The sequence below is a fragment of the Eufriesea mexicana genome, unplaced genomic scaffold (genome assembly GCF_001483705.2).
Source record: "Eufriesea mexicana isolate 0111107269 unplaced genomic scaffold, ASM148370v2 scaffold596, whole genome shotgun sequence".
Classification (NCBI taxonomy): domain Eukaryota; kingdom Metazoa; phylum Arthropoda; class Insecta; order Hymenoptera; family Apidae; genus Eufriesea; species Eufriesea mexicana.
Window position 1 is genome coordinate 1,040,025 of NW_016908754.1, and position 27,211 is coordinate 1,067,235.

Here is a 27,211-nt window from a genome sequence, read left to right on the forward strand (position 1 = left end):
GCGTCGCACGAATAGCGAGAGAGGCACGCGAGATTCCACGGTTTTCGCCCGCGAGAATGTTGACCCGTGGAGAGAGTCCCGAGAGGAAGATTCGCGCCGATCGGATCGCCACGCGAATCGGGCTAATTTTAATTACAAAGATCGGCTAAGCGATACGCGACGACAAGATGAAATAGTCCGAGTCGTGCCGTGTTTGGACTCGTTTTAACCGGAAGGGTCCTGGGAACGCGTTAGCAGCATTTTCGGACAGGTAAGAAAATTATTTTATTTATTTTTATATCACGACGCTATGCAGCGATCATCGCGCGCTCCAGGCATTCGTTTATCGTTTACCCGGGCCGCTCGGTGTGCCTCGACCCTCGACATCTTCGCGACGAGATAACCGCGTGGTCCGCGCGCGCCAACGACGCCGCGCGTCGTGCCAGAAGCGGCTGTTGAGAGCCGCGCAATTAACGCGTTTCGGACGATACCGAGGGGTGTTTTATTCTCGGCACGGTAATTGGGCGTGATTTATTCCACCGGGAGGAATAATCTGCTCGCCCGAGGTTGCCTACCGATCGATCGTCGCTCGCGGTGTTATCGTTGACATTGAACGATCGTCGGAAATTACGAAAGAGGAGCGACGTTACGAATATCGATAAACCGCTCGCCTTTTTTCCCGCGATAAGGTAGACCAAGGTTTACGTTCGACGGCCGCGTTATCTCGCCGGATTATTTGGTAACGTTCGAAAATGCAGCTCGCGGAGTTAAGGCCGATCGCGGCCGCCCGCGCGCCGATACGACGAATTTTTCCACGCTGGAAACAATAACCGACGGACTCGCGTGCCGTATTTTTCGTTAACTAAAAATACGAAGGGCTATTAATACGGGGCGATCCCGTTGCCAGCAACAGATTCCATTACCGCCGCGGAAACTATTTTTATTATTTCGCCGCTGCCAAAACATCGCCGCGCGCCGTGCTTTCCGCGCGATCCAACTCCCGCGCGTCGAACCGATCCCTCGATCGAATCGCGTCGCGCGACCCATTCGTTCCCGCGTTATCGACGCGCTATCGTCGTTCGAGTACCGCGATAGCGCGAAATTAACGCGCGCGCGACGTCCTTACGAAACGCGGCCGCGACGCTTGCCGGTTCCGCCGGGCCCCGCGAGTAAATCGCGCGGAACAGCAGCCGCGGCGAAGATAGCGATCCAGCGGCGATAACGGAAGCCCGGGAAAGAATCGCTGCTTCGTATCTATACGCGATATATCGCGAGGTACCGTTCCTCGCCGAGCTGCTAATCTCGACCTACGCTCTTAAAGCTTCCACTCGTCGGATATAGTAACGAATTATCGACCGATATGGGCGAAGAAGAGAATTTATCGACGCTGTTCAAATTTTCGAAAAGGGGAATATAAGTTTTAAAAGCGCGTCGACGATCACCATGACGATCAACGCGTTAACGAGCAGACGTAATCCTCTGCGAAAGGGACCACTCTTGATACGCGCGTCGAAGTATACGACGAGGAACGCTCACGCGTGAAAGTTTGGCGTAATACCGCGTCTCACGGGTATAGAGAAGAATCGCTGCCTCGAAATTAAAAAATGAACGCCGTCGTTGGCGCGCAAGCGACACGGTCCCGGAAGAAATCGCAGTGTCACCCAGATCTGAGTAACGCGGGTATCTCCGATAGGAATTTTTCTAGACGTCGAAGAACGCGAGATACGGGATCGGTTATCGTGGCTCGCGCATCCGCGACAGGAGAGAGAACGAGCAGGCGAGGAAAATGAAATGGATCGTTAATGGGAGAAAGAGCGGAGTAAACGACGGAGCCGTGGTGGCATGGATAACGAAGAGGGCACGGCTGCCGATCGATCTGTATCGGTCCGGCGATTAGCGTTAATGCGAAGAGTTTTTAAATGGAAAGGCTATCGGAAAACGATAGTTAAAGTCATCGTCTATACGACGCTCGCCGTAGGATCCCGGCGGCGTTCGGCGGGGGGAGAGTGTCTCGAAAGCTCGGATTAAACGATGGAAATGTTGGTCAAGCGAGCAAACAGCAATTTCTTCGCCTTTTTCTTCTTGTCGCGTATCGAACCACCGTTTTATCGCCTCGAATTAAATTCCTGACCGCCTGCGCTCGCTCCTCTTACCCTCTTCGCGGTCCTCGCGTGGCTGCGGTGCTTAAACGATCGTGCGGAACGAAATTCTTTACGGGAAATCGTGGAAGTCGTGCAACCGAATCGGCGAAAAGCTAACGTGGTTACAACGTCGTTGAAACGCGTGGAAACGCTGCGCGCGCCATTGCCCTGTTTCGCTCGGCTGCGAGTCAAAGGTCGTAAGGTCAAGCGCGACAACGAGCGAATCGGTAACGAAAGCTCCGAGCCCGTGACGAGGATCGTCGAAAATCGACCGTCCTTGTTCCGTCCACTCCAATTCCCGTTTACTCTTCGCCTCTCCTCGTCGTCAGTTTCGTTCCTCTCGTCTCTCCAATTATCATATTTACGCGCAGCGTTAAACGGACCTCGCTATTTTTACGCGATTCGGTATTTTTAGCAGCCTGGGGTATGACTCGATCTCGATCCCGAGTGTAGTATACCGCCATCGACTTCTTACCGATCCGCGAATCGGAAGACCGGTACACGACTTTCGATCTCGAACTGCGAGTTTTCCAAATTTTCTTCAGACTTGCAAGACACAAAGGGAATCTCTCGGAATTCCCGAATTTTATACCAATCGGATTCCCATAATTGGAGATTCGTTCGGTGATCGATAGTATGTAGATAGTATATAGCGTCGGACGTCGCGGAGGAAGGGGTAAACTACCCTCGCAACGTCGATCGGTTTTTCTTGAAGACACAAAGAGACGCGAGGAGGAAAGTCGAAGGGAAATCGGAGAAAAACGGCACGCGACGACGACGCGACTTCGCCGGGATCGACCAAGCGTTATCGTTTGCACGAGCCGGAAGACGAAGAAGCCCGAGGGTAGGCGGAGGAAGGGACAGAGTAAAGGTTCTAATACCCGAGACGAGGACTCGCTTCCTCGTTACTAGTACGATTTTGTCGAAGAGGACTCGCGGAGAGGACAATAGCGGAGAAGCAGAGGAAAGCCGGCAGGTCTTGCGCCACCTTCCTCTCTCTCTCCGTCTGTATCCTGCCGGAGGTTCCCCGCTACCAGACGTAATTTTCTCTTTCCCATTTACTCCTACCTCCACCCCGGGCTCTCGTTCCCCTCACTCCTTCCCGTCTCTATTCCCGTCGCTATCCTAAGCAAATTGTTGTACGACTCGCTGCGTTCCGACGATGCGCCGACGAAACGAGTATATATCCTTTACCCTTGAGAGGCATTTTACACGCTCCTTACATAATCCCTCGCGTTGTTCCGCGAGATCGCGAGCTACGACGGAGTATCGACGTAATTGGACTTTCGAGGGAATCGCGTCTCTCGCTTACACCGCGCCACTTTTCTCCCCAACTTTTCCAACCGAACCGTTTGTCTCCGTCGATACGAGCGTCGAAGCGAATCGAACTCGTCTACTCGGCTTTCTACGCGAAGCAGCAGCAGCAGCAGTAGCAGGAGTAGCAGCAGTCGGCGATGGTAGGGGATAGAGGCAGACGACGGTATGGAAGGACTATTTTTATAAAAATTACAACCGTTCGATCGAGCGAGGGGTGCCGCGAGGGGTGACGCGAGGGGTGCCGGGGACTCGGTTAAATTACGAAGCGTGACGCCGCTGCGACGGCGCTGATATTTCGAAGCGTCGTCGTGCCGCTTCCACGGATTTTACCGACTTCGATACCGGATAAAACGACGTCGAGAACGACCAGACTTTATTTCCGCGCGGCATCGATACGATAATTTCTCGTTATCCTTGCGAGAAGGGGGGCTCGGCGGCGGCCGAGTCGATCTTAACGAAAATCGATCGAGCAACCGGACTCCGCCTAGCCGAGGCGCGCGGAACTCGATCGAGATCGATCGATTCGGTTTCGCGAGGCCGCGAGGCGGACGCTAATGAAATTAAAGAGAAATTCGAGATCCAGACCGATTTTTCTCGCGGCAGAATTTATCGAATAGGTATCGACAGACCGGTGCCGCTTTCGCCGGCTATTATACATCCGGGCCAATTAAGCGCTAATGAAATTTTATTTCGGAATCCCGCTCTCGCGGCTTCGCAGCCTTTCGAAATCGCCGCAACAGCGAGTCGCGATCGACCGTCGCGATCCTTCGCGTCGAGCTGCGAGCGTTAAATAATTCATCGAGGTATGTACGCGAATCTCGACGTTTGTCGGAGTAGCCTCGATACGCGGGTATCGTCGGTCAGGGTAAACGACGGCGGCAGCGTTCGATCGACGATCGTTGCACGCGACTCGGGCTCGCGATTAAAGCGATAAGTCGAGGATGCACGCGTGGACGTCGTGCCCGGTTGCGAAACGTCGCGTGTCGATGCTCCGAGAAAATCGCCTTTAACTTTCCACCGACTTTCCTTTCCCCGATTATAACGGATCAGCCGATTTTGTTCGCCGATCGCGTCGTTTCGGGATCTCGGTATCCGCTTTCCGGCTAAGGCGAGGCGTATTTAAGCGAGAGGGTGAACCCGCGGCCGCTAAAGACGCGGGGAACGCGTAACGGGTAAAGAGAACCGGCGAGGAGAAATAAATAAGCAGATAAAAGGAGGTAGGACCGGTGCGCGCGCGAGGCGGTCTGGGAGCAAAGATGAGTAGGAGGTGGAATACGGTGGGAGTTTATCTCGGTTACGGAGCACGTAGTATATACAAGAGGTAAGGAGGCGGTGGAGGCGGGGTAGAACCTTTGCTAAATCGATATTACTATCGCCATCGCCAGCGGCACGACCGTCGTAGCCTCTTTCGGAAGACCAGCCCTGAACCAGACCTTCGAAGGATACCGGCTCGCCTTCCGTCGATTATCGTTAATTTTCTTTTCTTTTCCTCCTTTTTTCTCCTTTTCTCCTCTCCCTCTCTCTCTCTCTCTTTCGTTCTTTCTGCGCGCGTCTCCCTCCAACTGATTGTTCCTTATAAGAGAACGAGATCTTGCCTCCCACCCACCGAAAACGCGGCGAACTCGGCTCGTTGGCCGATCGCGATGAGTCTCTACCGTTATCGAACTGTCGCGAACTCGCTCTTATCGTCGACGAAAGTTTTACTTCTTTACGACGCAAGTTTGAACCGTAGGGTCGAATGGAAATTCTGGCGCGGATACGAGGCGGAAGAATGATCGGAGCTGGCTCTAACGAAAGCGGGGAAGAGTTATCGCGACGTTTCCATGCAACGCGACTCTCCTGCACGCGTACGCTTCCGTTCGGTCCGCGCTCGGACCGCTTTTGGGGTTAGGTTTCGGGCAATTTGCCGGCGGCCCGGGCAACGTTTATGCGGCCGTTGGATCGTGACGCGGGCCGATAATTCGTCTCGGGGTGGCGGGATGAAATTAGAAAAATTGCGATCCGGATGATTTACGAGTGGCGGACGAACGGTCGCGCGTAGAGCTAGGGGAGACGCGCGGCGCGAGGGGGAATGAAAGGTGGCAGTCCGAGAACGGGGGTGGAAATTTATGGTCCCGCAACAGATGCGTCCCCAAAGGACGATATATTCCTTTGCCTAAGAATATAATACGGAAAGGTGGCGGATATACAACTGGCAAAACGCGGGAAACACGTTAACCTATCGTATTTCTAATTCACCCGCCGCGAGCATCCCGGTGCCGGGCTCTCACCTGTACGAGCGCTATGCGCTTCTTCTCGGTCGTTCGATTAAACGCGGAATGCATGAACCGTCGCGGAAGGAAGATATATCGGGAAAAGCGCGTATACGCGATGAAACACGACGTAACGCGGAATTCGATTGCGCCCGCTCGAATTACCGAGCTCTGCCGACCGGAACACGTTCGACGCCGCGATTTCGACGGTAATCGTACGCGTTCGTTCTAACGTCGCTCGGTAAACCTGCCAACGGATAATTACGCGTCGGTTATGTAATCTCCGCGACGGTAATCGCGTAAACGCGGGACGAGAAGCATGGAGCGGAATGGCAGGGTGGGAGCGCGCAGAGAAGTTTCCGGGACGGGATACGAAGGAGACGCGGGAAATCGCGGATCGCGGAAGTCTTGCCGAACTCGCGTCGAAAGCTCGCGTGGAAAGCTCGCGTGGAAAGCTCGCGGCGGAAGCGCAACCCTCGCGTGCACGGAGCGGAAGAAGCAGTAGGGCTACTTGGCGGAACAATTTTACTTTCGGCTCTCGCGTCGCGACCGCCGCTGGCGTTCCTCCGCGAGTAAGCTCGAAATCCCAACTTTTCCCGCCCGTTCGTCGTTCCGAGATTATGCTCCCGCCACGAACCACCGGAGAACGGCGACGCGCGTGTATACGCGGAGAAACGATCGATCGACGCGATACCCTAACCGCGATTATTATTCCCGGAAAGGCAAACTTGCGAAATCCTTCCTGCTCACGGTCGGACCATCGATCCGAGCCCGAGAAAATTAATCGCGACCTCACTCGTGCCACTTGCGGACGAAATATGGAGACTTAACGCGGTGACTGCCATGGTGGTCATTTTTTAAATTTTTATTTGCTTTATTCTAACCAATTTTTGAATATTTGAACGATGCAAATAAATATATAGAGACCTTTGAACGGAAGACATTAATATATTTGCACTATTTTTTATTCGTCATCATATCCTAAGAACAATGGAAACTTATTACATTTCGTGACAGTGAAGGTGTTAAAAGGAACCTCCGAATAGTCTGCGAAGGAAAAATAAATTTTAACCTAAAATAATCGTAAATCATCGTCGTAAATGCGTACTCTGCGTAGATTTCGAGGACCCGAGGAAATAGTGGAAAGATTTTGCTCTACGATGGCGAGAGCCTACTTAGTGGATGGAAGAGAAAGAAGAAAAAAGGTAAACACGGGGTCGACTACTCCGTGGGCAATTAAGCCGCGGGATTTTTGGAATATCGGTGGAAGGGCCGCCGAGGCGAGCAGGAAATTTCGAAGATAGCTTCTTCCCTTTTCGCTCCGTCGTTCCACCTGGTCCGTCCATCCATATACGTCGGTCCTCGTCCCGCTGGGTCTACGGCCCAGCCTCGAGTCGTAAACCTACCACCCTGTGATCCCTCTCATAAACGAGAAGCATTGTGCTCGACCTAAGTTCTGCGAACGACACACGCGTGCATGGACCACGGAGACGAGAGAGGGAGACAAGGGATCCGACCGGGTGCGGAGAAGGGCGAGCAGGGCAAAAAGAAGAAGAGGAAAACAGGAGAGGAAGGTCGAGAGAAAACCCTTGGCAGCCTCTCCTGCTCCTCGTCACTTCCGATCGCTCTTCCACGGGTACGTGTCCATGGAAATTCGAAACAAAGTCTGGCAAACTCGTGCCGTGCACACCGGGCCCGATAGCTCTCGATATTTGTGGCGGACGCGTCGACGTTTCGGGAAATAGACGAAGGTCTGGTGGCTTCGAGCGAGCGGAAGGCGCGCAAGATGGCGCGTAACGTAATTTCCAGTGTATTTCGAGAATTCGTCGCGGAATTGCTCTGTCTCGGAATTAAATTGCGACGAAATCCAACTTTACGGGGCGAAATTTAGCCAAGGTGTTTAATCCTTATAAACAGAGAGTCGATGTATCGGCTTTCTGACCCTTCGAGGAGAAGGCTTGCGGGATAGCAATCTAACGTAGGATAAACACTCTTATGGTATTAATTAACACGGACCCCGTGTCTACATCGACGCATAATCTCGACCGCATTCGCAAACCAGACGCCATTATCCGATAATTAAAACTTCGCCTGCACCATCTTTGCGGTCGCGCGAACTCAGCGTTGACACCGATCGGGTCCAAATTTTGACCCAAAGCGAGGCGGAAAAACGGGGAGAACAAGAGCAGAGAAAAATCGAAGAGAAGAAACGAGATCGGGTGGAGGAGGGTGGATCAAGGTGGCGGAAGAGGGAGGAGAAAGTCGATGTTCGTGCTCACGCTCGCCGCGGCCAGACGTCCGCGGATATAAACGCATTTATAATTGTACGCGGCGCGCCACGACTGTATGCATTAGCGCATGCCAACTAAACTCGAACTAACTCGAGCCACGGTGACAAGTGCCCTCGTGGACGGCGCAACTGCAACGCGGGGGACCAGTTATTACTGTCACAGACACGCGCGCCCCGCCCTGCCTGCCCCATCTACCCCGTTTTCGCTCCTGCCTGTCTCTCCCGTTCCGTTTAACGTCCTTGCCGGAATACGGAATCAACGCTACACCCCCGTCGTCGAATCCACCTTTTATCCGAGTAACCAGTTCCTTCGTCCCGTCACTCGACCAAGCGCCTACGCGTTTTCTCGCCTTTACGAATTTCAGGGTCCATCCGTGGCTATTATCACGCCACGTTTGATACGATACGCGTGATTTCGGTATTCCAAAGTTTCGCTTTCGCGGTGTAATAACGGCGACTGTAATAATTAAACGCGAAAATTTTCTTTCGATTTTCGAGGCATGGTAACCATAACTCGCGACTGCAACTGACAAAACGGAGTACGTCCGCGTGGAGATGGTCCCGATACAACGGTGGTACGGCGATCGAGGTCGCCATGTGGAAAGAATTAAGGCTGGAACGGACGGTGGCCGCGAAATGGGGGATTTTCGTAATAAACGGCGACGAAAGACGGGGTTAATTCCCAGATTACGGCCCCCGTTACCGCTTATGGCACTTTAAAACGGCCGATAGATTCTTTTCTCTTGCTGTTCCTCGAACGGACGTCGGGGATACCGTTCTTTCCCTTTTCCTTCTTCCTTTCTCCTTTGTTCCTGCCGTGAAAGAGGGTTCACGGTTGAAAGTCGCGTTCGATAAGGATTACGAGAGCGAGCGCGGGTATCTGCGCGAGCATCGGGCGAGCGAGAATTCCAGCGTAAAGCGTAATTAGGAATGAATGGAGGCACACGAGATGCGTATCGTAACCGCTATTAAAATTTCTGGTGATTTAGTCGGTGCCGGAGGGGCGTCCTTGAAAGCAGGACGCCGTGAAAGGAACGAGCTGAAACGCGGCGAGCGTTAACGGTAAAATTACGATCCTCCGCGAGACTGTAACCGGGGAACAATCGAAAATTATAGATCACCCCGTCGCGGAGCACGCTTTCCGCGTGCAAATGCGCCGACGGGGACAATGAGACCCCGTCGCTATATCGCACCGTTGACGCGAAATCGTGGAAAAGATTTCGCCTCGCGGATCAACGCGTTCGAGATCGGCGACGAGAATCTGCGTCCCTGCGAGCTCTTTAAATCGGGGAAACATCGTCGGCAACGCTCGCGAATTCGAATTCGCGATTCCCGTCTCGCGAGACACTTGTCGCGATTCTTTTCTCGCGTTGGAATTGCTCGAATTCGGTGCCTTCCGCGTCGAGAGAGGATTATTTCGTAAAATTTGTACCGAGGGCGAGCTGAAAGCGCGTTAATCGACTCGGCTCGCGCTCGCGCAGCCGGTAGGAATGCTCCGCTCGCGTTAATTACGCGAAGAATGAATCGACGAGCAGTAACTACCGTACACGGACGGGGGCGATGGAATCGTATGTAAATAGAGCGGAAACGTTCTCTCTTTCGAGGCAGCGGGAGCGCGCCGACACTCGCGCGAGCGGACGCACGGCCATCGTCGTTCCACCGGTTTTTCCTAATTAAGCCAATTTTCGCGATTGTCCACAGTCACGACACGTCGATACACGCGACCTCGATCGACCCTGTTTTGCGCGGCGATTTACGAGCGGCAAAGGTGGCGGCGGGAGCGGGGCCCCCGATTAGACACGGAAACTTCTCGCGAAAACACGCGTCACGGGGTTTAATCGACAAACAAAGCCGGCAGAAAGCACTCCGACGCGACGATCGCTCGCGAGATCTAGCGGCGTTTATCTGTTTGTCCGTTCGCGGTAGAAATTCGCGGTGGAAATTCGCGGTACGAATTCGCGGCGAGCAAAATACCCAAACGAGCCTCGATTAAAGTTGCAGTGGACGGTGCACGGCTGCGAAAAATAGAGAGAAAAATAGAGAGAAAAATAGAGAGAAAAATAGGGAGAAAAGGGGAGAGAAAAAGAGAGAAGAGGGAGAGAAGAGGGGAAAAACGGGGAACGGCGTGGCGGTGTACGGGAGGCAAAAACGAGGCAAACACACGGTCGGGGAACGACTCTGTATTTTACGCACGAGGTTACACGAAGGGCGGGTACATCCATTTGTGCGTGTTTTACGAGGCGCGGTAAGGTGTGCGACTCGCTTCCAGCGACCGGTTATCGATCACGCGATACTCGCGGAGACATCGCCGAGCCTTTTATCGAAAATTCCAAACGACCGAATTCGCGTAAAACACCCTCTTGCATCGTCGCTCCCGTGACCGGGCGCTGCAGAGTTTATATCGCGAACGCGGCCAACTCGTTTCCACCGATGCAAATTTCCTCCGGGAGTTTACGATCCTTGACCGACCGTCTCCGTCCGCGCGCGGGTCACGCGTGTCAGTTACGGAATCGCGTAATCCGCTCTAGTCCCGAATGCGAAAACGGCGAAAATCTCGCGACGAGCGAGCGCGCACCCTCGCGATTCCGGCAGCGAGAACGGGTAAAGGGAGCAGCGAATGGCAAAAATTACGGGAAAACAGCTATGGAACGCGGTCGTCGGAGCCGGTAGACACCGTTACGCCGTTAGTCGTCCCACTTACGGGCCAGAACTCGATTCGCGCTCGTCAACGGAATCGAGCCACCGGTAAATTTCATTATCTCGCAACCGCGAGGATCGAAACGACTTTCTCCCGCCCGTCGGCCATTTACGTCTCTTCCCTCGCTATTCCACCAAATTCCAGCGCGTATGCAGAGAAGGAAGGAAATCGTAACGCGATCTCTCGATCTTTGGGTAACGCGTCGGCAACACAACGGATCCGGGATTTCGTAACCCGCTTAAACGAGCGATTTACGTTTCTCGTCTCTCGATCTACGTTTTTATCATATTCTTTTCGCATATTCCGCACTTTTTGTACTCGTTAACTTCATATTCTTAGCAGCTATAGCGAGCGTAAAACTAAGTCGAAGAGAAGAATACGATTTGGCTGAAAATTTCATTTTCGTCGATTATGACCGTGTCTTACGAATAAGCGAATAAATAAATAAATAAAGAAATACACGGAGCACAGGAAGCTACCGTGAATAAATAAAATCGACGAACCGATGCATAGAGGAACGCTCGAAGCTCGGCAGATCTAATCCTAACCCTAACCCTAACCGGGAAAGCGCTTTTCACGAAATTGACCCTGCCAGAGATCTCGACGAGGGTCGCATCGTCGCGTCCTCTGGATCCTGGACACGGGTTCGCTACTCGATACGCAGGAATTTGGTGGAGACCCGAGGATACACCGCTGGGACAAGTCGGCCCACCCATCGAGATCGAAATATCCTTTCTCTCTAGATATATGACGTTTACATCGTCACTCTTGGCACGCGGTTCCCTCCTCGTCTCCCTCTCTCTCTCCGTCTCTCTTCACGGCTCTCTTTGGTATCCGATGAAACGGGTTTCGCTCCCGTCCGACTTCCACCTCGAACCGTAACCCACGTTCCCGCTGCCGCCACCGCCGCGTTTTCTCTCCGCTACGTGCTCCTTCCATCGTCCTCCGCCTCCGTCCTCCTCTCGAGGAATCTTTCACGCCGCCACCACCATCACCACCACGGGGATAAGGATAATCGAATGACGCGGAAATCTCGCCGGCGTTCCCGAGGAAAAATCCTGAAACCGGTGCGTAAAGCGTTCCGCGGGCTTTCGCGGCCAAAGGACGAGCACACGCTCGGGTTAACGCGATTAGACCTCGCTTTCCGCTTTGAAATTTTAAGTCGAGCCGAAGGAGACTCTCCGAGAGAGACGGAACTCCGCGACAAGTTCCCGTTTCGACGCTTTGTTTCGTCCACGATGGGTTAATTAAACCCGAGAAGGGAGCGGAGCGGGGCACGAACTTTAATGGAAGACGATCGAATCCCGGGGACATTCGTTTCCGCTATTAGACTCGAGGGGATCGCGAACCGGAAGGCGCGTAATGGCACACGCGCGAGATAAGAACCCTGCGGTGTATCGCGTTCGCGAAAATTACGCGAGGACCGGGTCGGAGAGAGCTTTAAGCGGTTCCCTTTAAAGCGAACGACTCGCCGACACTCGCTGCGCCGAGTCGCCAAAGTTTAATAACGCCGACCGTCCGTTCGCGTGGCGGAAATCGAGGAAAACCGGAGCAAGATGGCGCCGGGTAGGAACGGCGTGGAATCGCGGCGGAATTTCGTGGAAGAAACGGCTCGTATATCTCGTACGCGAGTTTTCCTTTGACGAAGTTGACTCGCGAGCGAACGTTAAAGGAACGCGTGCCTCTATTCTAGAGAAGTTTGCGGATAGTTGGTGAACTTGCACGGGGTACGGAGCGAGGAGTTTTAGAGCAACGCGAGAACCTCGTCCACGCTAGCGGACGGTCCGGGCTACCCTGCTGTTACGCTAATCGCCGCGATACCTTCTCGCCTATATAATTCATACGCCACGTCCGAGCGTTTCCGTGCGGCGTAAACTCCTTCGGAGAATCGGAGAGAGAGAGAGAGAGAGAGAGAGAGAGAGAGAGAGAGAGAGGAAGTGCATCGTTCGGAATAATTGGAAGATCGTTCACCGAAAGCTGCAACGTTCTCGCGAAATTTCCGTTTAAATGGAACGCGCCGTGAAATTAATTCGCAACGAGCCGTAGGGCATCGCGTCGCGTCGTGACTCGTCGATTTCGGAAAGGGAAAAACAAAAGGAGCGAAAAAGTACGGGCGGAGGTATGGAAACGGGGCGAAAGGTATTAACGCGTATTATTAATCGGGCGTAAATTATGGCGAATTATTCGAACAATGGACGAGTGGATGACTGGCGGAAGTACGTACGGATGGGTCGCTACGCGCGCCGAGTGCGCGGAGTACGATCGAACGGGAAAATAGAGAGGGGTGAAAAAGGGAGGAAAAAAAAAGGGAGAACGTATGTAACATGTTTTAATAAGAGCTTCCGTAAATTCGATATACGTGCTTCAAATTTTACCCCTTTCATCGATTCCGTTTCACCGCCGCGCATCGTCGATTCCCCATTTTTTGTTTTGTTCCATCGTTTCCACCCTCTCGCACGGTATTTATTTATTTCTTTTTCAAGCGATTCCCGTGTTTCGGATTACCTTTTACAGGGAACTTTTATTTATTAAAGCGATACGTCGGCCGGGAAATATCGATCGGCGGACCGATCGATCGATCGATCGATCGAACGCGACCATGGTACGCGTGTATTACCATCGGGAACGGGTTCGAACGAGAACAAAGAGACGCGATGAAACGAAAACGAAAAAGGGAAAAACGTCGGAGGGGCGGAGAAAAAGGTGGAAAAATGTGGAAAAAGGAGCGGCGTAGAGGGAGAGAAATGGGAGAAAGGAGGGAAACAAAGGGGGAAGAATCGAAAATGGTGGAAAAGAGGAGAAAGTTTGCAACGTACGAAGTCATTGGCACGATGAACGCGTTACCTTCGTTTCAGTCAGCGACGTGTCAGCCCTGGTAATAATTCCCAAAGGGAGGCACGAAGCTGGAAGAAAAGACAGACGGTCCTTCAGCACGGAGGAATTTAAAGAGGACCAGCGGAGACGACGGGACGGCGAGACGCCGACGACGGGCTAGAGAGAAACGTATTTGCATTTACATTGGCGCGCTCAAATCGTCGGAAAGAAGAGCGTGGAATAAAGGAAGCAACCAGGTACGGGGAAAAGAACTTTATCGCGGCGAGAAATCGATTTTTCCCCGCGTTCCTCTTATCCCTCGAGTTCCGGCCACGATACAGGACGATATCGCCCAACGAGGTAAACGTCCAACCGTGTTCCGACCAGACGATTTCGCTTACCGACTAATCCTCTCAGCGGTGTCCGCGTGCCTGGTAAACCGAACGCGTGGTCGCGACTTTTCAAGCGGCGAAAACTCCAAGGAGAAGAGAGAGAAAATAAAGGAAAAGGAAACACGGGGACGCGTTTGGAAAGCAACGAAACCGGGCACAGGCTTTGCCGCGACAACGGCCGCCGTTATTGCGACGGAGGCGTCGCACGGACGAAGACGAAAGACGAGGAGAGGAGAGCGGTTACGGATCCCTGGAAACACGGACAAAGAGAGACGCAGGCAAGTTACGAGGGTGGACGACGAAGCGAGGGGGAGACGAGAAAGATTCCAGCGGTTAGGGGTTGCCAGGCATGCAGAGGCAGTGGCGGAGAGGCGAGCGCGGAAAAGCGACTAGCGAAATTAAAAGCGAAAGCGGAAATTGAAACGCATCCTCGCTCCCACCTTCTCTCCGCCATCTTTTACCATTTTCTCCGCGTCCACGTTTCAGCTAGTCCACCATTGCCCGTTAACCGTTGAGCGTTTATCTCTAGCCGGGCAGCGACACGGTTAAGCGGTTAATCGAGTAAATCGTTTAATTGGTTGTGCATGGTCGGTTAAGCGACTGCTACCTCTCCGGGATACGGCGAGAGAAAATTCAATTCGACCGGAGAACGCTGACTTTTTCCCGACGAATTTACTTTTCCGCGGTCACGGTGACGCTCGCTCGGTCGTGCCACGTTTCGGGGTTGGTTGAAAATAAGCAAAGGGCCCACGATGCCTGGCTCGTCCGTGGAACCACCGTTCATTCCGCACCGCGTAACGTTTCTTCCATTTTTCCACGAATTCGCGTCGACTCGCGATCTCGCGTTCCCGATTACGTAACGGAGAAATTTCTCGAGACCGGATACCGCGTCTCCGTGGGAGCTAGTCGCGCTCTCAAGAGCCACTGGCTCCTCGATCGATCGTCGGCTCTTGATCCCATTATCACGCGACGATACGATTTCGTGCGCGTTTGTATCTCATTAACCGAGAAAGAACGATAAAGTTAGATAACGTTTAACCGACGGTCAGCCAAACGTTTAAGTAACCGACTTAACAGCCTCTCTCTCTCTCTCTCTCTTTCTCTCTCTCTCTCCCGCTTCGTCTCGCACGCGTACACCCTCTGTCTGTCTATACACGAACCGAGATTAGCTCGGTTCGCTCCGCTTCGACTTCCTACTGAATCGAGACGAATACAATGGCCGATACGATTATCTTCGCCTGTCACGCGGTACGAATCGCTGATAACTCTGTTATCGGCTCGTCCTCGCTTAATGGCTCCACCCCCTCCCGCACCCCCAATTTCTCTTCCACCTGATCCCCGAGCGAAACGTTAACGAGCGAATTCACGCTCGATTATTAAACTCCGTTTCCGGGGCGCATCGCGTGGATAAACAGGCAAGCTCCCGGGGATGCACGACGAAACTAATTAATACCGGCAAGTCGAGGCGAGAATATTTAGAAGACATCCGAGAGACGCGAATTACGGGTGAACCAGTGGAATCGAACGTGTCGCACCCCGGGACAGGAGTTATTACTTTCGCGAGCTTGCACGCGAGCCGGCTTCCAACGACGAGAATTTTCGCGCGAGCGGATCCGCTCGATTTTCTCCCCCTTTCGATCGTACAAGATACCGGTGTATCGGAGAGTCCCGAAAATGATCTACCGCGTTATCGGTCGAGAGACGAATAAATAGAAAATCGTTGGGTGTATTTACGGGGACGATAACGGTATCGGAATTGCAGAATCGAGGGTGCTTCGTTAAACGGGGAAACGAACATGGCGAATAATCGGAAAACTAAACGTTTCCGCAGCAACGATCATGCTGCATCCTCGATCGCGTGGACGCCCGGTTCGATCGGTGAAAATCGACAGTGCGAGCCAACGATTGGCTAATTTCCGTGAGAACGATTCGCGATTCATCGAGATTGCGAGCGCGCTAAGCGGAATAATAGAAAACATACTAATAGAGCGAATAACAGTTCGTTAAGCCAATTGCACGCGAATAGAAAAGAACGGATCGGGACGAAGGGGATGGGGATGGACGGCGGAGAAAAGAGGAGCCGGTGGAGAGAGGACGAAAAGCAGGGAAAAACGAGAGGGAGAGCGAAAGAGAGAGAAAAGAGTACGGTCGCTCAAAGGACCCGATCGCGTGGCAAGGACTGCTCGTTAAACTGGAAAACAAACTACAGAGGAGTGGCCAGGACGAAGCTCGGGCGGGCAGAAAAACCGAAACGATAACCCGTGCTTTCGTTTCGTCCTTTGCCCGCTTTTAGCCCGGCCACGCGATATCGATGCATCCTACCTCGTATTACTTTATATTAGTTTATAAAGTGGTTTTAATTAGACCCGGGAAAATTTAAAGACATCGCGGCGGTAATATTACATTTAAACGGCGACTTTAACGAGACTCGTTAAAGGGGGACTCGAAGCAATTTATTCGACGTCCTTTGTTCGAAATGCTCGAAGACCCGTTTTAAAACGGGGCGACCACTCGTTGCGCGAGCGTACCGAACGCGACCGGTTTGCTCGCGCGATTATTAGAATTCGAGGAAGATCTCGCGGCACGAAGTCGCGGCGCGACGCGACCCGGCGCGACTCGGCGCGGAACGGCGCGCTGAAATACCGCTTAATTCCAACAAATCGTTCCTCCGCGGAGCCGAGCGTGAATATGGACGAGAAAACGAAAAGGGAGAGCACGAAGCCGGTAAGATGGGCCGAGATAGCGCGGAACGGAATGGAATGGGTGCCGACTCGCCGGAGGAATAACCTTATTTACCGAAGGACCCGGGAGCGCGCGCATGCGATTATACCCTCTTTCCCTCGACCCTGCCTGCAACCCCGTTCCTCTATCCTCCCTTAAGCCGGCTGATAAATCGCGCCGGTATCGCGCGCGTATAAACAAATCTCGCCGCTTTCTACCTTCTACTCGCGTCGCGTCGCTCACCTTTCCTCGCCCTTTCTACGCTATCTCTTCGCGCGCACGTGGCCCACCTCGCCGAAATTCCCGATATTCGCGATATTCCCGATATTCCCGATATTCGAGATCGATCGATCTCTCGCACGGTTGCGCCTCGATCGATTTCCCCGTGACAGGCGAGAAGGGAAAGTTTTTGCGTGAAATGCATCGGTCGGACTTTCACACGGTCGATCCGTAATCCCGTGATTACGAGCATTGACATTGGGAAAGCACGCGTCTGAGGACGCATCGACGGAAGGAAACGAAACGTAGCTGTCCGTGGATAATTAGAGGATAGATACTCCTGCTGCTCGGAACGCGATAGAGAGCGATACCGCTCGAGGGGAAATCGATAACGCGATACCGGAGGTATAAAAGAAAGGAAAAAGAAAGAGAGAGAAAGAAGAGAAGCGGAGATCGGCATAACGTATGCGAACGAGTTGTGACGAGGTCGGGCGAAAAACGCGGTTTCTAATTACGTAAAACGAAGAGGTAAAACCGATCGGAACGTAACGCGTGTTCGCGCTCGCCGGCCATACAACGAAATCATAAATTGAAATTAGTTTCCTGGAGTATAATTTTCCGCGAACAGCGCTCGAGAGAAGCCCGACGGTTTTTCCGGGGTTCGGCCCGCTCCGCTGGGAAGGTTTTCCACGCTCCACGAATCCTTTATTGCCACGGTTTGTCCTACCGCCTTCTACCCGAACCGCCGACCCTTTCTCCCTCCGCCACCTTCGCAATCGTCCGACAAGCGGGATTATAGCGCCGGAAATATCAATGGTCTCTCCTTTATCCTTTCCCGGAGTACCTGTATTCCTACTTTTTTCCCTTTTCTCCTCTCCGCGGAGACCTCGGCCAAAGAGGGAATTATGCTCGTTACGAATTCTCCGAATCGTGGCGCTTAACGGTAAGAAACGACGAGAGCCGGGTTACCTTCGCCGTCACGGACAACGTTCTATCGCCCTTAATTCTCCGCGATATCTCCTCCATCTCGCCGTTCCTCGTACCGTGCCGCGAGTGCCAGAGTACCGGAAGACACCTTCCAGGGACAATCGCTACGACTAATCGCGGCGAAATTTTGCGAAAAAACAGACGAGTCTCTCTCCGTCTTACACTCTCTCGGGCGATTTACGGCACGGAGAAAGTAAATTTGCTTTAAGGAAAACGGTAAAGGTTGTAGATACGCGAGGTTCCAGGTAGGCGATCGCCACGACCGATTCGAGGGTAGGCGACAATGGCGTAGGCCATTCCCGAGCCACCCCTGCTAGTTAGGGGGGTCCGAAAGCCCAGAAAGGGCTCCCCCGACGTTGTCGCACCGTTGTCACGGACCGAACGAAAAATTACGGAGCACTGGAACCGACGCAGCCGTTCGTCGTTCCACTTTCCACCTAACCCGCATCATCGACGCCCCGAACCGGCGCTATCCGTTTCGCGTCGCTATCTAATCGGCCGCGCCGGCGATCCTTTACGCAAGCTCTTTTCAATCCGCTCGATAAACGCTTCACGGTAAATATGTATATTCCACGGCGGCGAGAGAACGGCGAGACCTCGTTTCCCTCGTCGTCGCGTTCGCTCGTCGGGCTCGCGGAGCGATTTTTCACGGACACTCGAAAGGGGTACGGATTCATGGCGACGCGGGTACCGGCTAGGCGAGCATTGTTCGACGACCAGGCACTCGAGCAGACCAACATCCACCGGCTGCCGAGCAGAGTTTTTCTTCCCGATTTTACCACTCGCCCGTACGATTTATGTGCCGATACGCGAGCGCGAGATTTATACTTACGGAACGATAGGACGTCGCGCGTTTACGTAACTTGGTACACCACGGTGTCTTCGCAACGGCGTCTATGCAGCCGCGTCTTCGGCTCGGTAGAGTCCGACGTTACGAGATCCGCGGTACCCCACAGCCCGAGCTACATTTTCTCACGCGATACTCGTTATATCGCGGGTAAACAATTTCCCACCCCGATATCGACCTCTTTCGCGGAAAATAACGCGAATACCTCGAAGCTCCGCGGTGCACGGGAACCAACTCCACCCCGCGACTCCCTTGCGCGTGTACACGCGCGCGGAGCCGTGCACGCGCGTGCAGACGTGCGCGTTACACGCACACGCGCGTGCACGGCGAAGGAAAGTCGCGTATGCAGTTCCGTCCCGGACGATAAATCTGGTAGTTCGATGTCTCCATTTCTGCGACGTTCTATTTCGTCGTGCTCATTTTATTTCGCCATTATGTTCTATCCTACGAAACTGATAGCAAGACGCGCGGGCTTATATCCCGGCAACGTTCGCTTCGAGAGACGATTCACCGAGGGAACGTCTGTTACGGTGTTCGAGCAAATTTGCATGGATAGCGTTCGCGCAAAGAGAGGCGCGGGCGAGAGAGGGGGGCGCGCGAGGGGAGGAAGGCAGAACACGGCAGGGAGAAACGGTTAATGGATTGACACGGTGGATCGCAATTAAGTTAACGGTTGAACGCGATTCCTGGATTATTTCTGGCGGTTCGGATACGCTATAAATATCGCAGTATGAATTCCGTTAATGAGGGTCGACGCCGAATGTAACGCCAACGATTCCACCGGAACGAACCGCGCGTTAACGACTCCGTTCTCTCCGGACGATCGACCGTCCCTGTCGCGAGCGATGCAAAAATCCCGTCCGCGGAATTAACGCGCGTCGCGACGAAAGAGAGCCTATCGGGAATTATCTAAAGCGACCACGTAACGAGTACTAGAAGATGAAACAACGTTACCACCGTGAGATAGCATCGAACAATCGGATCGAAGAGTCGATAAATTCACCCGCGGTTTTCTCTCTCCGCTCGTTCCAGGCGTTTCATGAAAAACACGAAACGAATCTTCCCAGATTGGATCCGTTCGCTCGAGTTCCTTCTTTTAAGAAACTCCCCCCACCCACGGCCGTGACTGCCGTGTCGGCGTATCCTAGTTGGGCTTTTCTTGCCCGACTTTCGCGTAATAACCGGAAGCGAGAAGCGAGGGCAAAGTGGATCGCATCATAAATCTGCTCTACGCTCAACAATGGAGAGCCTTCGTCTCTCCGTAAGTACGATCAAAAGAAGTTTCGCGGAACTGGCTACCATTATGATAATCCGTCTACTATCCCATAAAGGTTGTAAAAAATGAGTCGCGCGCTGTATTTTCAAGCTCGACACTTCTCCCTTTGTTACGTCGTCTGCCAGTTCCGCTCCGTCCGATCGTTCCTACCCCGTTCCTGCCTCCTTCACCGATATCCTTCTCTAACGATGCCTCCGCTTTCCCGTGCTTTCGTCTCGACGCGGGAAAGCGCATAGACGAACGTGCCGAATCGTGGGCGTCGAAATCGACCGAAAGCGTCCGCTCCATCGATCGCGAGCGAACCTGCGCTCGTGTTTCTCGCGGTTTACCTCGCGTAAATAGTCGTCTACGCGAAATCTCCGCTCTTCTCCGTCCTTCGTCGCTTCCGTACGATTTCGAGCGCGTCGAGGTCGCACACTCCCGAGATTTCTGGCGAATCTTCCAGAAATTTTGACGAATATCGCGCGTGGAGCCGCGCGCCGCGTTCGAGTCGTCCCCGTGAATCAGCCGAAATGTCGTGGCTATTTTTCAAAGCGACTGCGAGGGACGAGGTCGGCGACGAGAAACGCGCGTCGCTCGAATACCCGGTTCCCGGAGGAATTCCGACAAAGCGGCAACGAAGAACGCGCGACCCTCGACGATTTTTTCACGCCGGAAATATGAAAAATGCTAACGAGAGAATTCCCGACGCCGCGTATTACCCGGCAGTTTGCCCGGTTATTTCACGGGAGAAACGCGAGCGCGTGCGAACGATTCGCGATAGAGAGATATCGTACTCGTCGAACCGCGTATTAATCTCGAACGCGTTTCTCGCTACCTGCGCGGCAGAGGATATCCGCGGCTGAAGCGGCCTGCGATGGCTCCGGGCGGATTAGCTGGATTCGTTTACACCGAACCGATCGGGTAGCCTTCCACGGCCCGACAGCTACTCAAGGTTGGCGGATACGAGAAAGAAAGCGTAGAACCTCTTCGGCGATCTTCATCGAGCGTTGTCCGCGCTATCTCGAAACGCGCGAGGACATCCGAGTTCCACTGCAGGATCGCGTACAGTCCTTTTCCTCTCGATCCGCGCGTTACGATCGAAGGGTTATTAGGATCGAGGAACGTTAATCGTTCGATTGCCATGGTTGGTTGGGAAAGTCTTATCGAGAAGTGCCAGAGAGGCGGAACGGTCGCGCTTCGCGTCGGTTTATGGTGAAAAATGGCCGGGCCGATCACGCGCGTCGCAGCGTCGATGGGACCGAGGACACGCCGCGATAGAGACTACGGAGCCTGCCAATTGGCCACGCCGAGTCAAACTCGAGTTATTTACGGAGAACGCCAATTGGCATTGGGACGTGGACGCGGAGAGAAATAACCCGCGATGCGTAGTCGGTGAAAGCGTACTTTGATTCCCGGTTGTCGAAAGTGTGCTCGTTCTCGGGTCATCGTTCGTCCCGAAATCGCAAACGAGACGTCGACGGGTGATCTCGAGCCGAATCACGCCGCGTGGCAGTGGAACGATCGAGTGGATTCCATTTCCGAGCTGGAAAGCCGAGTTAAAGATCGGATCAAAGGAGCGTGCTCGTGCCCGCACGCTCGAAGTCGCGACGAACAGCACCTTCCTGCTATAAACGCGCGAATTCAACCGGGGAACTTCCTTTTCCTCGTTTTCTATAAGGCGAATACGAAGGCCGTCCACTTTCCTCCTTCGTTGGCGAATTTATCGGGCATCTGAAATGCGGCGCGCGCTGCCACGTAAAAAATGGCCAGAAGAATGGAGATATACGTGCAAGTACGCGCGCGTATACATTGGGAAAAAGGATCCTTGGTCGCGTGTTCGGCATTACTCCGGGCTAAGCCGAGGAGATTTATGCCATAAGCTGCGAGATGACTTCGTCACGGGAGAGAGAAAGCTCGTCCTTGCGTCGAAATCGATACACCGTTCTCGTCCCGTGTACCGGCACACCTGTTCTCAGACGTATCCTCTCCACCCTTCGAGTAACGAATCGGCTCGATTACCCGACGCGTAAATAAACGCGTTACATCTCTGCCCGCCGTTTTCCGCCAAGGAGGAGCCCAGACGAACGGATATAAAAGATCTCGAAAGATTACCCCGCGCCCGGCGCGGCGCGGGGGACGGGCGCGATTTCCCACGGCGGGTTCGAATTGAATCGAAAATCTGGTGAAAAGCCGGCAAACGCTTTCAGTGGAAAAGAATCGAACGTTGGAAGGGAACGCCATTAACGTTTGCCATTTCGGTCACGATTTTTTTTCTCCCTTTGTGCAACTTTACGGGGACGCTACGCGCCGCGCAAGGAACCGTTCCATTGTGCAAACGTGTACGCGTAATAAAAGGTTACAAAGGTCAGCGAACATTGGAGAAACCCGGTTCTCTTTGTGAACCAGAGAGTCGAAGGCGGGAAGAAAGGGGGCAAGAGAATTTTCCAGACGCCAGAAAAATGTGCTCGCGATCGGCGAGCAGGTGTCGAGAATGGGACCTGCGCTCGCCTTTTCGGTCCAGCCTTCCACGCAATGGCGCGCATTCTCTGTCACCGTGTGCATTCGTGTCCGTGTCGGAGTCCCGGTTCGCGCGTCCCGTTCCCGGCCCCGTCCCCGTCCCCGTCCCCGTCCCCGTCCCGTCGCGAGACGATTTAACGCGCCGATATTTCTGTCTATACACCGTTATCGAGATGCGTTTCTTCGCGTCGTGTGTCCGTGCGCGAATGAAATCGGCGGGGAAAATTCGGAGCGTTCGTTTCGAACGGAGTCGTCGGCTGGAATACTCGCGATTCCCGTGCTCCTTTCCTCCCCTTGTCCAGCCGACGATTAATCACGGAGTACGCGATAAAAATGCAAGGTTAACGTCGTTCGTGTATGCGATAGATAAGGAACACGCGGCTCATTTCGATCGCACGCACACGAACGCGAGCCAGCCAGCTAGAAACTATCTTTAATTACGTCCGTAACGGCACGATCGTCGGCTCGAGTCGTGCTCGTGACGTTGATTCCTCTTATTCCGTCTTCTCTCTCTTACTGGGTCACGTGTTTTATTTTTCCATCCGATGAACCCAATATCCGAATCCCATGAATCGAGTTGAAACGCGATTACCGAGCGGAGATCGAGCAACGTCTGAATCGAAAACGGCCCGATATTCCGTGGACAAAGAAAAATTCGCGGGGAAACGCGCGAAACGGGCGAAACGGGCGATAAATGTTAGCGCAGCGAAAGATCAAAAGACAAATTAGGCCATTGGATCCGGTGCGTCATGCGTAACGCGATAAGTGCTAAAAGCACGACCTCCGAACGAAGAAACGATACGGTTGATAATTCGATAATTTCGCAGACTCTCTGTTACCGCGTTTTATGGCTCTCGTCTCGGTCGATTTGTACGCGGAGAGATCCTTGGACGCGTGAGAGAGGAAGAAGGCAGAACGCGAGGAACGAGTAACGAGGTTACCGGGACGTCCCACGATTAATTTGCTTGCAAACGGTTACGCTCCGCGAATAATTATTCAAAGTCCCAGCTTCTGCTCGCGCCGAGTGCAACCGCTTAAAGGGTTGAACGACTCGTCCAAGATATCGCGTTCAAACGCGCACCTTTACGCCGGTGATACTCGTTACCGCGTTTCCAGCGTGTTAGAGGGCAACCATGGCGAACAAAGACCAGATGTGCCACTTGTCTACGGTTCTTGGAGTTACGGTCACAGCGAGTCACACGAGGAAAAGGCCTGCGACGTTGCGTTGCATTTACATTTTCAGTCCTATTCACGCAACGGAGCAGCTAGTGTCGCGCCAAAACCTTTCCTCTCGGTACTTTTATATCGTTGCTTCCCTGTACACGCGAGTACTCGTTGTAGCAATCGTACGATTCGCGAATATATTTTATCGCAAAGGAATCCCAACGCACGCACTTTTGCAGATCTAACCGGTAACCGCGCGAAAGATCCTTTGGTTCGGATGAAAATTTTTGTTAAAAATTTCCAACGTAGATTCCTTCGATATCGCGAAAAATCTATACGTCTACGCTGATACGCGATTACGTTCGTTAAAATATATTTCGATCGTGCTCGAAGAGACCGCCGAACGATCCAACGCTTTTTCTCTTGGACGAAAGTCGAATAACAATGCTCCGCGACGCTTCGTATTCGACAGGCTCGAAAGTTAATCGATGTCGATTAAAGAGCACGCGGGCTTCATTAAAATACAATTAAAAAGAAAGTACCGTCGGCGGTTTTAACAGTTTAACCGCGTCTAACGTTCGCGTCCCGCGCGTCGTTAAAACTTGCTCGATCGTGCGAAACGTTGGCGAAAAAAGGAGAAAAGAGGGAAAAAATATAATAATAAAAAACAATAAAAAAGGCTGTTCGAAAAAGGAGGAAAAAGGAATAGCAGCCGCGACGCGGTTTCCGTGCAATTCTCTGTACGTAAAGTAGTTACGTATTAAAAGTTCCTTTTATATTTAATTACATATTCTGGAATTCCGGCTCGCGTATCCCGGGACCCTTCAATTTCATCTCGTTTCTATGCAAGCTTTTCAAACATCCGCGCGAGCCCGACCCTATTCATCGGAACACTCGAGCGCCTTATCTTTTTGCACGCTTTACGCTTTAATGAAAATTTCCTGTTCCGCCGAATTTTACGAAATATTCGATCGTTCGATTCGCCCGACACTTCCCTGGTAATTGTCACGGCGAGCCGTGATACATATTCGATGAATTACGCGCGATTTCATTTTCGTCGCGTTCCGCTCGGGCATTAGCATGCTGAATTTCAACGAGACCCGATAAGAAACGGGCAGGTCGGAATCGACGAGCCCGTGACAACGGCGAAAGCTCAATTTCCCACGGAGTGTGCGGCAATTTCGACGCATCGATGGCATTGCACTTGTCGGCAATAATTCTTCGATAAAGGAACGACGTAAGACGTAAACAACGAGGAAGAAAAGAGGCTGAGACGGTCGCGACACGACTTTCCCAAGTTTCGCTTTCTCGACGGAACATTCTTTCGCCGATAAGATAACATTTCCGCGCGAAGAATTTTAAATAGATCGTTGAACGGGCATCGACGTTTCCTTCGTCCCGTCGAGCCCCGTATTTCGCGACGAGATTAAAACTACCCGTTACATGTCAAACGTCGGGCAACCGCGGAAAACGCAAATAGACCGTCCATTAACGAATTAACCTTTCCACAGATTTCTCCGATCGTTCCCTCCCCTTTATCTACGCGTTTATGCGATTAATAACGCGATAATGCTACACTCGTATCGTCACCGGCTCTTATCCTCCATGTTTATCGAACGTAATGCGCCTTTTAATACTCGTTCGCCATGTAAACTACCCGTTTCAAGCGCAATACGACGAGAAGAAAGCGGCGATATCTCGGTGAACCGTGAGATTCCGTATCTGCCAAGTTTCCCAAAAAAACCTTTCCGTCGAGTATAGAAATCGATGCGTCATACGCGCTGATAGCCGATTAGAAAATCTGCCAAAGAGAGCAAAGTTGGCGTCACCGATAAACCAAGACGAACGGGAGCATCGACGATCAAAGTAAAAAGAAGAAAAGGAAAAGAAAACGTGATCGGTGTTTTCCTATAGGGTATCCGTGGAAGAACTCGAGGAAAATCTGTTTGCAAACAGCAGCTGGTCAGGGCTCGCGAGAGAAAAGTCATCGGGATGGAATTTATAACGGTGGCCAAATATTCGAGAGCCGCGATAGCTGCCAAGAGTGGCGTCGAAGCCAATTCGATTTGCCTGCACCGCGAAACTCGCTCTACGTTCCATATTTATTATCCGAGATACCGATACCGTATACACGATCGTTGAAAAACGATCGCGAAGGCAGAACGCGCGGCACATTTGAACGGGCGAACAGCTTGGAAAGGCGTCGGGCGACAGAGGAAACGTCCCGATACCAACTTCAGACGCGACGATGTTTTTTAAAGGTTCGTACAGACGGAAGATCGCTACGAAACGCGAACGTGGTCGCGACTTCGTCGATGACGCAATCGCCCGAAGGTTCTTTGGATTGGCGGCTACGTTCGTTGCACGGGTCTCGGGTGTCGACGGGCATCATGGAAATTCTCGCGTTCCCGAACGGATCCGGGATAAAGTAAATAGAAAAACGGGGGCCAGCGAAGGGGGGAAAAGAACGAAATGGTTGCTGACCGAGGAGCAGATAATGGTCGCGACGTTGACAAGGCCGGGGACTCGGTATCGATCGCAATCACGAAAGTAACGTTTAAGACAGTATTTTAGTACTTACATAAATTGTGAGCCGCAATGTTGCGCTCCGTCGGCGGGTCGCAGAGTAATGTATAGTATATCCAATAATCCACAGAGAATAGCGTAGTACTAGCACTGATCAAACTTTCACTTTTTTCTTCTCTTTTTCTTTTTCTTTCTTTCTTTAAATTTTATTATTTATTTCTTTATTTTTTTAAATTTCCTTTCGCTCGCCGAGTAATCGGCTTTTCTTTTCGAATCACTGATTTAAATCACACTTTTAAACCAGTCACACCACTCGGAGGTTTCAACCAACACACCTCTCACGAAACACCACAAAACAATACGAAAATCGAACGAACGAAGAGTACTCCGATGCACAAGTTGCGCTCTGGTCGAATAGCACCGCTTTCCAATGTCTGCGCGTACATACGTAGCCGCCTGGTTGCGTATCCGGAGGAAGAAAACTGCTTACTGTAAAAGCACGAACGTTATTTCCGATGGCACCGGCGAGATAGTTGAATGGGGACTGGCGTGTACGCGGAACAGGCGCGCGCTTTGCACCGTGAACTTGCTGGTATCGAGAGACGAATCTCGCGTCGAATCGAACGGTATCGAATCGAAACGAGTTGCCCGAGCCTAGGATCGAAAGAAACTACGCGACGCGAAAGCGCGAAAACGCGAAGCACACTGCCGCGGCAGACCGGCGGCGGGTGTCTCGCGTGAAAGACGGGAAAGCAATGCGCGAGGAAATCCACACGCGCATAGGCACACACTGCTAACGAGACGAAAATGACCGATCGGCCGATCCGATGGAACACGAGCACGCACGAGAACGCGACGTACTACCGATGATCGAAGATTCTCGCTCGCAACGGAGAAACGGAGAAGGACAGAAACCGAAGACGGATTACATATAAAGCGCACGCGCGCGTTCTAACGCGCTTTCGTTACGTAAAAGAAGTGCGCGTTGGTTAAACGTCACCGCATCGGAACGATGGTACACACTGCGCGCGGCTTGGCGTAAAAGGTGTAGAGAGAAGTTAGCAGTCGGAGAAAACCGGGTATATTTTA

General features: G+C 52.6%; 1 protein-coding gene across 1 annotated transcript in view; it reads right to left on the bottom strand.

Annotated features, from left to right (window-relative positions):
- Window positions 1-26,335, bottom strand: part of LOC108546035 (mucin-12) — a 306,160-nt gene extending 279,825 nt beyond the window's left edge. Inside the window, exon 1 of the mRNA XM_017897950.1 lies at window positions 26,178-26,335. The gene's annotated coding sequence lies outside the window, so the exon portion shown is untranslated. The remainder of the gene's footprint in view (window positions 1-26,177) is intronic.
- Between the last annotated feature and the right edge of the window lie 876 nt (window positions 26,336-27,211).